A 10893-nucleotide genomic window follows, 5' to 3' on the forward strand; every position below is an offset into this window, starting at 1 on the left:
TAGTTAATACATGTGTTTTATATTTTTTACCTAAAACAGTGTGTTTGAAAAGGGAAATCGGCTCAGGAGCAGGACTTGGTGCATTGTCCTTTCCACATTGAGGGAGGGGCAGACTGGAAAATAAACTTACATTGGTCAGGGTTTGGACTGGGGCAAGATGGTTCATCTATGGGGTTCTAGGCTGAAGCCTCTTTATTGAGTGACTGGCAAAGGCATTCAAGTAACTGCTGCTGAGTGTGTCCCTGCCTGTGTAAATGCTTGTGTAGAGTTGGACCTTGCAAAGGGAATTAAAACCAATAGTAAAAGGTTCTATAGCCATATAAATAAGAAGAAAACAAAGAAAGAAGAAGTAGGACCACTGAACACTGAGGATGGAGTGGAGGTTAAGGATAATTTAGGCATGGCCCAATATCTAAACAAATACTTTGCCTCAGTCTTTAATGAGGAGCTTAGGGATAATGGTAGGATGACAAATGGGAATGAGGATATGGAGGTAAATATTACCACATCCGAGGTAGATGCCAAACTTGAACAGCTTAATGGGACTAAATCGGGGGGCCCAGATAATCTTTATCCAAGAATATTAAAGGAACTGGCACATGAAATTGCAAGCCCATTAGCAAGAATTTTTAATGAATCTGTAAACTCAGGGGTTGTACCATATGACTGGAGAATTGCTAACGTAGTTCCTATTTTTAAGAAAGGGGGGAAAAAGTGATCCAGGTAACTACAGGCCTGTTAGGGTGACATCTGTAGTATGCAAGGCCTTTAAAAAAAATTTGAAGGAGAAAGTAGTTAAGGACATTGAGGTCAATGGTAATTGGGACAATATACAACATGGTTTTACAAAAGATAGATTGTGCCAAACCAACCTGATCTCCTTCTTTGAGAAGGTAACCGATTTTTTTAGACAAAGGAAACACAGTGGATCTAATTTACCTCAATTTCAGTAAGGCATTTGATACGATTTCACATGGGGAATTATTAACTAAATTGGAAAAGATGGGGATCAATATGAAAATTGAAAGATGGATAAGGAACTGGTTAAAGGGGAGACTACAACAGGTCATACTAAAAGCTGAACTGTCAGGCTGGAAGGAGGTTACTAGTGGAGTTCCTCAGGGATCAGTTTTAGGACCAATCTTATTTAATCTTTTTATTACTGACCTTGGCACAAAGAGTGGGAATGTGCTTATAAATTTTGCAGATGACACAAAGCTGGAAGGTATTGCCAAAACAGAGAGGGACCGGGATATCCTACAGGAAGATCTGGATGACCTTGTAAACTGGAGTAATAGTAATAGGATGAAATTTAATAGAGAAAAGTGCAAGGTCATGCATTTAGGGATTAATAACAAGAATTTTGGTTATAAACTGGGGACGCATCAGTTGGAAGTAACAGGAGGACGACCTTGGAGTATTGGTTGATCACAGCATGACTATGAGCTGCCAATGTGATATAGCTGTGAAAAAAGCTAAGGCGGTCTTGGGATGCATCAGGAGAGGTATTTCCAGTAAAGATAAGGAGGTGTTAGTACCATTATACAAGGCACTGGTGAGACCTCATCTGGAATATTGTGTGCAGTTCTGGTCTCCCATGTTTAAGAAGGATGAATTCAAACTGGAACAGGTACAGAGAAGGGCTACTAGGATGATTCGAGGAATGGAAAAACTGTCTTATGAAAGGAGACTCAAAGAGCTTGGCTTGTTTAGCCTAACCAAAAGATGGCTGAAGGGAGATATGATTGCTCTCTGTAAATATATCAGAAGGATAAATACCAGGGAAGGAGATGAATTATTTAAGCTCAGTACCACTGTGAACACAAGAACAAATGGATATAAACTGGCCATCAGGAAGTTTAGACTTGAAATTAGATGAAGGTTTCTAACCATTAGAGGAGTGAAGTTCTGGAACAGTCTTCCAAGGGGAGCAGTGGAGGCAAAAGACATATCTGGCTTCAAGACTAAGCTTGATAAGTTTATGGAAGGGATGGTATGATGGGATAGCCTATTTTTGGCAATTAATTGATCTTTGACTATTAGTGGTAAATATGCCCAATGGCCTGTGATGGGATGTTAGATGGGGTGGGATCTTTGTTGCTATAGAGAATTCTTTCCTGGGTGTCTGGCTGGTGAGTCCTTCCCACATGCTCAGGGTTTAGCTGATCACCATATTTGGGGTCGAGAAGGAATTTTCCTCCAAATTGGCAGAGGCCCTGGGGGGTTTTTCACCTTCCTCTGCAACGTGGGGCACAGGTCATTTGCTGGAGGATTCTCTGCACCTTGAAATCTTTAAACCACAAGTTCAGAACTTCAATAGCTCAGACGTAGGTCAGGGGTTTGTTACAGGAGTGGGTGGGTGAGATTCTGTGGCCTGCATTGAACAGGAGGTCAGACTAGAAGATCATAATGGTCCCTTATGACCTTAAAGTCTGAGTCTATGAGGACTGGGAGAGGTCTGCAGCTTGCCACAGCCTTGCAATGAGTAAGGGAGCCAAGCTGGTGAGAGTATCCCAGTTCCAGGTTGCACCCTGGGGTCGTCTTGCACATAGACCTGACCTTAAAAATCCCTTCCCACCAACCCCACAAGAAAGCTAGGCTTGTACTGATGGGTGCACACAGAATACAATGAATTTCTTTCTTTAGCAGAATTTCTTCCTCTAAACATCTTTGTTCCTTCTTCTCCACCCATTTCTAATGTCTCGGTATTTGCTATTTAGATGGTGCTATGGTGCTTGATGGGACAGCTTCTCCTATCAACATAGCTACTGCTTCCCATGGAGGTGGATTAACTAAGAGCATCTCCCATTGGGGTAGTAGCATCTTTACTAAAGAGCTGCTGTGGCACAGCTGCACTGCTGCAGCTTTTTAAGTGTTGCTCTGTTCTTAGAGTCAGGGCTGCTCTCACTATCACACCAAGCTCCCATTGCCACAGTGGGCTATTCTACTAGCAGAGGGTTGCCAACTCATAGAGATGCCACAGCCACACTGAACATTTCCAGATCCATCCCCTGCACCTGGCCTGAGAGGGATGTTGGTTGGTGCAGGAGCTGTCATTGAAGAGTGCCCAAGAGGCCAGCTACTCCAGATTTCTGGATGCTTTGTTTTGCTATAGCAGCATAAAGCAACCAACTCAAGTTAGCCCCCAAATCATTTTTTCATAACAATTTGTTGACAGGGCAAGGCCAGATGTCTGTAGGAAAGTAGTGGGAGACAGATGTATTAGCCCCAGGCTAAACAAATCCCTGTTACCAGGGTAAGTAAATGGCAGTTGCTCCAAGTCAATTAAGACACCTGGGGCCAATTAAGATCCTTCCAAAAAGCAGTGAAGACAGCTAGGTTGATTGGGACACCTGAAGCTAATCAAGAGTTTGCGGAAATTAGTTAAAAGCCTTCCAGTTTGTCAGGAGTGGTAGGAGGAAGCTGTGCTGTTGGAGAAACTAGGCAGCACAAACCCTATCTGGCACAGGTGAGGAGGTCCTGAGGTAAAGGTGGAGTAGATGGGGGCAGGGGCTGCTGCAGGGAATAGGTCCAGGGAATTGTACCATCCTGTTTCAAAGTCAGCTACCAAGGGTTGCTGCTATTAGGATCCCTGAGCTGGAACCCAAAGTAGAGGGTGGGCCTGGGTTCCCTCCTCCCCCACCCCCCGATTAATCACAGTGACTGTGAAGCAAGAGAGACTGTGTGAGGGAGGGCTGCTTCTTCCCACCTCCCTTGATGGCTTATGATGAAAATGGCTCAGTAGGCTATGACCCTTGCCCTTAGAGAAAGAAGGGCTACGTGGAAGGTCACAGTGAGACTTTGAGGCTTGCATAATCCACCTGGTTGGAGCTTTGCCACAAATTATATAACAGCTTTCATCGGAGGCTGTCAAAGTGCTCTACATACCTCAAGTATTCAATCTTTATACCACACCTGTGAGGTAGGCAAGTATTATCTCCAGTTTGTAGACGAGTAAACTGAAACAAGTCAAAGGGAGCAGTGACTTACAGAAGGGCAATCAGTGAATTAGTAGGAGATAACACTCTGCTATTTCTCTCTTCAGCCCACATGGCACTTAATGGCTAAAGTTTTTCAAATAAAGAGCAAGAACTTGACACAGACTTTGTTTCTCTGTTCTGGAGATGCCAAGTGAAATAAACACAATGCTCTTGTTGTTGTTTTTTCTATCTAATACCTAAATCCCAGAGCACTTTACAAAAATAAAAGGACTGTTAATTCTCTATACCAGAGTTCATTTTCATCCCCAATTGAAAACCATCTGTTGACCATTAGGCAAAATGCTTGTCAGAAATCTGCCAGAGGGTTTGAATGTTATTGTAGCTATGTCAGTCCAGGATATTAGAGACATGGTGGGTGAGATAATATCTTTTATTGAACCAACTTCTGTGGGTGATAGTGACATGCTTTAGAGCTTACACAAAACTTGTCTCGGTCACCAACAGAAGCTGGACCAATAAAAAATTTGTCCTTATCTACCTTGTCTTGCAGGATATCAAAGCACTTGTAGCTTAAAGCCAATGGGACTACTATGAGTAAGTTACTCATGTGCATGAGTGATGGCAGAATCTTCTCCTTAAGGTGCATATGGGCAGAGGTATAACTTGGAAACTTTTTTTTTTTGCTTTTTAGCTTTTAATTTACTAACTTACATATGGACGTTTACCATTTAAATAAATGTACGTCATAGCAGAGCGAGACCAAACTGCAAATAACCCCCTTGATAGTAAAAGCCTCAGTCAAGCCTTTTCTTATCATGTGGCATTTGCTTCCATCATTGCCAGATTTTCAAACAGATCAGCATTTTGGGTGCTGAGCTTTTTGAAAGTCTGGCTCTAAGTATCACCACGGGAGCTGTTGGAAGCTTTGAAAATCTGACATTTAGGTGCCTAAACAGGAGTTGAATTCTTTTGAAAATTCTGTACACTCTCAGGGTGATGGACATCATTTTCCAGTTATGTAGCCTCTATGTGTGCATTCAGCATAGACAACACTGGCTCTTTCTTCTTCCTTGCCTCTTCTGGCACTGCCATTTTAAAACAATGGTGAAAGCATTGGCCACCAGCCTGATGGATTTCCTCAATTCAACTAGACTTCAAAAGAATCTATTTCTATTTTTTAAAAACATCTTGACGGGTAGTATGGCCAAGTAACAGTAAAATAGGACAGAGGGCATATTTAATCAGCCTGTGAAGCAGTAGGAAAAGCCCCAGATGAACCAGCAAGCTCTCATCCCCCACCATCCATCTGTGTATAAACAATGTTTATAAATTAGCAAGATAAACACAATAGCTTTGTTTATAGCTAGTTTAGAGGGGTGGGAAAAATTCCAGCAAGTGATGTAAATGCATAACTAAGTGGGAACAGGGTGTTTCATTCCACACTGAACTGCTGGGGCCATGTTTCTACCATGATGTCAAAAATGGTATAACTGCAAGTGTATATGGGACAAAACTCTCTTCATCATTGTTGTGAGAACATGACTGACACTTTAGATGAATCACTGAGCCAGATTCTCTTGTGCATTCCAATCCTTTTGCTCCTTTCAGACATGATTTAGAGGCTGAAAGGCTGCTGGATCTTCCCAGCTAAGAATTCCCCTGGTGTGGCAAAGTTCTTAGCTGGTGCAGAGATGGAGTGCCCAGCTCCCTCCTCTATCCATCCCTGGCACAGAGGCTGTGGCTGGACCATGCTGTGTTCCTAAAACCTTCAGCACAGATGGGTGCTTGACCCCTGGCACTGTCTCAGGCCCTGCCCTCACTCCACCCCATCCCCTAAGGCCCCATCCCCGCCCTGCCTCTTCCCACCCCTGCTTCACCCCGCCCGGCCTCTTCCTGCCCAGTTCCACCCCCTCCCCCGAGCGCGCTGCATCCTCGCTTCTCCCTCTCCCTCCCAGCCTCAACCACAGGGGCGGCTCTAGGCACCAGCAAAACAAGTTGGTGCCTAGGGCGGCAAAATGTAGGGGGCGTCCCCTGCTGCCGGGGAGGGCGGCAGGTGGGTCCGGCGGACCTGCCGCAGTCATGCCTGCGGGAGGTCCACCGGAGCCCCGGGACGACCGGACCTGCCGCAGGCATGACTGCGGAGGGGGCGCTCGTCCCGCGGCTCGGCTGGACCTCCCGCAGGCATGCCTGCAGCAGCTCAAGCGGAGCCGCCGGACCCGCGAACCGTCCGCAGCCGCGGGAGGTCCAGCCGAGCCACGCGGGACCAGTGGACCCTCTACAGTCATGCCCGCGGGAGGTCCGCTGCTCCCGCGGCTCCGAGGCGCCTCCCGCGAATGACTGCTTGGGGCGGCCAAAAACGTAGAGCCGCCCCTGCTCAACCATGCCGTGAAAGAGAGGGGGAGGTGCTGATCCACAGGGCCACCAGTGGGCGGGAGGCACTGGTGGGGGAGCTGATAGAGGGGCTGCTGGTGGGAGCTCAGGGCTGGAGCACCCATGGAGCCTGCACCTCTGATCTCCAGCCAGCATACCATCCCTCGTGAACTGTTAGCAGCTGGCCTTGTTTAAAACAGCACAGACTTATCCAAGCACTACTACAGAACCAGCCAGAGAATCCATGGCCCCAGTCACACTGCCTGTGATGGTGCTGGAAATGGTTTTGTTTTGTCTGTTATTACTATTTGTTTCCATCAATGCCTTGAGGTCCCAGCTCTGAACGAGGGCCCATTGTGATAGGCTCTGCACAAACACATAATGTGAGACAGTCTCTGCTCTGAAGTCCTTACTCTGAAAAATAGACAAGACAGAATAACACTGGGAGGGAAAACAGAGGTGAAGTGACCTGTCCATAATCACTCAGCAGGTCAGAACCCAGGCCTCCTAGCTCCTAGTTTAATGATCTAGCTACTAGATGCAATTGCTGCCTAACCTAAGCCCCTTTTTTTTCCAATTTAAACCAATTTTTACTGAAAAATTCCCATGTTTTACAAAAAGTATTTATTTTTTTGATTTTCACCCTACTTTTGTATCATCCAAATATATAAAAATTATTTATTTTATTAGAAAAATACAATAATACACAAAGCTGCCTGTTGAAGTAAGGCATGTATTAGACTAGAAGATACACACAATAAACAAACAGGCACGCACGCGAGCTCTGAAGTGTGTGCACATCTGCACAGACTGATGAATCTCATGCCCACCACAGACACATTTCAAGCTGTTAGCAGATAATGGTTTAAAGATTTGATACATTAAAATGGGAAAAAAACGAAAATCTGTATGAGAACACATTTCAGAACACACAGTTTTCGAAAGTTTTAGAAAAACAAAAACAGGAGAAAAGGATCAAGTTGAGTGTATGTGCTGTAAATGGCGTGACCCAATTATTAAATGTAAATATTTATAGACTAATAGTCTTAAGACTACAACAGTGAACTGTTTGTTCAAATGTAAAGTTTTATTTGGGGATTAGAGATATATTTTCTTAAACTCAGAGGTGGAATTGTGTTTTGAATTCTGTTTTAGTTCTGCAGCAAACCACATTGATTAACAGAATTCAAAGTATATCTACTGAATACTTTCCCCCATCTTTCCATCCACCAAAATAATAATAGTAATAGGATGAAATTTAATAGTGAAAAGTGCAAGGTCATGCATTTAGGGATTAATAACAAGAATTTTGGTTATAAACTGGGGACGCATCAGCTGGAAGTAACAGGAGGAGAACCTTGGAGTATTGGTTGATCACAGGATGACTATGAGCTGCCAATGTGATATAGCTGTGAAAAAAGCTAAGGCGGTCTTGGGATGCATCAGGAGAGGTATTTCCAGTAGAGATAAGGAGGTGTTAGTGCCATTATACAAGGCACTGGTGAGACCTCATCTGGAATATTGTGTGCAGTTCTGGTCTCCCATGTTTAAGAAGGATGAATTCAAACTGGAACAGGTACAGAGAAGGGCTACTAGGATGATTCGAAGAATGGAAAAACTGTCTCATGAAAGGAGACTCAAAGAGCTTGGCTTGTTTAGCCTAACCAAAAGACGGCTGAAGGGAGATATGATTGCTCTCTGTAAATATATCAGAAGGATAAATACCGATATTTACCCAGAAAAATTAATAATAGTTTTTGCACTGAGATTCACCTGTTTTTGTTGTGGTAATAAACACTGATAAATTCCCAGGAAAAAATAAATAAAATAAAAATTGAAAATGAAGGGCCCTACCTATGCTCAACACTAGCTGAAGGTGGACCCATTGATGTAAACAGATGCCAGCAAAGAGCCATTTCCATAGTGCAGATGGGAACTAGATAATGGAATTGCCATTGTACAAAGTTGGAATCATCGGAGGTGTTTAATTCAGGAAACCCAAGTGTGTAGGAAATTGTTACATTTCCCTCTTCTTTACCAACTCTCTTGCTGAGAATTTCTTGCATTGTGAGCATGATTTATTTTTAGTTCATTCCCCGCAGTTGCATGCGGCTTTGTTGACTGAAGCTTTTGTTGGCTATTGCATAATCTTTTTTTCCTAGGACATTCCCACCTAACTGAGCTCTTTACGATCAACATCTACTTCCATTACAGCTGTGCCATGGTCAGACATTTATAGAATAACACCTTATCAGATCTGGCAGTTGGAGATTTTCTTCCTCAATAACAGGAGTCTGATTCTTTTATTCTTATCATCATTAATGTTAATAATCATTTCTTCCTTTACACAGGGGAAATAACTTGCAACACCCACATAAAAAATGACACATTCCCTGCAGGGCAGTCACACATTTCAGGAACTTTGTAGCCAAGCGGAAATAGAAAAATAGATTCAAATGCGTCAGATGCTTCTGCTTGTTCTTTCCCTTGGCTTTTTATTAAGTAAATATTGCATCCATCAGTTAAACACTCAGCAGAAGGCAAACAGTATGGTTCAAATAAGGAAAACTGAAATCTTTGGCTACCACACTGAGATCCTAAAAACTGCGTCTTCTGGTTATCTCACTCCACTCTAAGGAGAGTAATCATATTGTGGTTTCACTCATCTCTATATGGTGTTATCTGTATCTTGTCAGTATCTCCTTCCAAAGACTAAAACAGTCTGTGAGTAGTTCTTGGTTCTGCCTGTGTTGGCAGACGCCCCTCGGCTTATTAAGGCATTTAACTCTTAGGTCACCAGCCAGTCCTTGAGTGTTCTACACATCGGGGATAGCCACTTTTCTAGAGGCCAGGGGAGCAGGCTTGACTGAGTTTGCCAGGGGGAAAGGGCCTTGTTGGGTTCCTGGACAGAGCAAGTGTAAGTGAGCAGATCCAATGGTGGTTCCCTGTTCTGGCTTGCCCCTACTCCTGTTGCTGGGTCCCGCCCCTTGCCTCAGACAGGGAATTCCCAGGCAGCGGATGGCTCAGCTGGTCCACATTGGGAATTCCTGGCATGGTGGAGAGCGGCTACATGTGGAAGAGGCCAGTTAACAGGAGAAGCAAGGCAGGCAAGGAGCAGGAGGCTCACTGCTTGCTAGAAAGAAATGATCCTTATGTTCAGGATACAGGAAGAGGGGAAGAATGAGGAAGTGGGATGGGTATCAGGCTGTAGCTAGAAAGGAGAGGTGATAGATAATGAAAACAACAATGGGCTAGTGCAGGGGTAGGCAACCTATGGCACGTGTGCCAAAGGTGACACATGAGCTGATTTTCAGTGGCACTCACAGTGCCCGGGTCCTGGCCACCGGTCCGGGGGACTCTGCATTTTAATTTAATTTGAAATGAAGCTTCTTAAACATTTTTAAAACCTTATTTACTTTACATACAACAATAGTTTGTTTATATATTATAGACTTATAGAAAGACCTTCTAAAAATGTTAAAATGTACGACTGGCACACGAAACCTTAAATTAGAGTGAATAAATGAAGACTTGGCACACAACTTCTGAAAGGTTGCCGACCCCTAGGCTAGTGCATAAGGACCAGAATGTAAACCTGGCCAAGCACTGTCTGTCTAGGGCCAGAACCATGGTTTGCATATGGTAGTATCGTACTAGCAAATAGTCCCATTGCTTTCAATGAGTGAGGTACTGCCCAGTGTAAAGGCAACAGAATTGGGCTCTCTTTGAGTAAATCTAAAGAAACTATTCAAGATGCTTCCTTACACCTATGGTTACAAATGATCTGGACTCCACAGTCAGAGTCAGCTGCTGAAATGCTTATTATGGATGTGTTGTTTTTTTTTAAAGAACAACATTTTAAAGGAATGGAAACATTTTATAGATTTTTATCATTTTAAAATTCTAACAGTTCTTATGAAGTCTAAGAAAAAGATTTCCCTACTTAAAAGATAAACAAATAATGAAAAATATTCAGACTCTTTACAGCACAAGCATTGCTGTATTGTTCTAATGGGGGGAGGGAGAGGGGGAGGGATGGCAATTGGCTGATATAAGCATAGTGCTGGCCCTTTGCACAGGGGTGAATTTTACCCAAAACTAAACTGATTAGGAAGAAACTAAGGCCCTGCTACAGCAATTTCTAACTCATCTGGTTGGGTGTAGCTGTCTGCTTCTGATGGTCGCATGTGAGTTTGTCTTCACAGCATTGTTAGCTTATGCTATAACTCTCGTGTTGAGCCTAACCCGATTCTTGTCCACACATGCAGATCTCTAGCTTGAGTTAAGTGGTGCTTTAATCTTGAGCTAGCCGACCTGTCCAGGCTGTGGGGTGAAGTTCAAGAGCTCCTGAAGCTTGACCTACTGATGTGGGAACTTGAGTTACAACAACTCATCAGCTGTTATTCCAGTCACTCTTTATAGCTCAGGGGGTATTTCATGTGGTTGCTCAAGCTAGGCTAACATGAGTGATGTAATGCAAAAGTACTAAACTGAGCTAACTGTTTCAGTGGAAACAAGCCCTCGGCACAGGCTCAGCATCCCAGTCAAGATCCATTTAAACATTTGCTCCTGGCAGCAAATT

The sequence above is a fragment of the Mauremys mutica genome, chromosome 4 (assembly GCF_020497125.1).
Source record: "Mauremys mutica isolate MM-2020 ecotype Southern chromosome 4, ASM2049712v1, whole genome shotgun sequence".
NCBI lineage: Eukaryota > Metazoa > Chordata > Testudines > Geoemydidae > Mauremys > Mauremys mutica.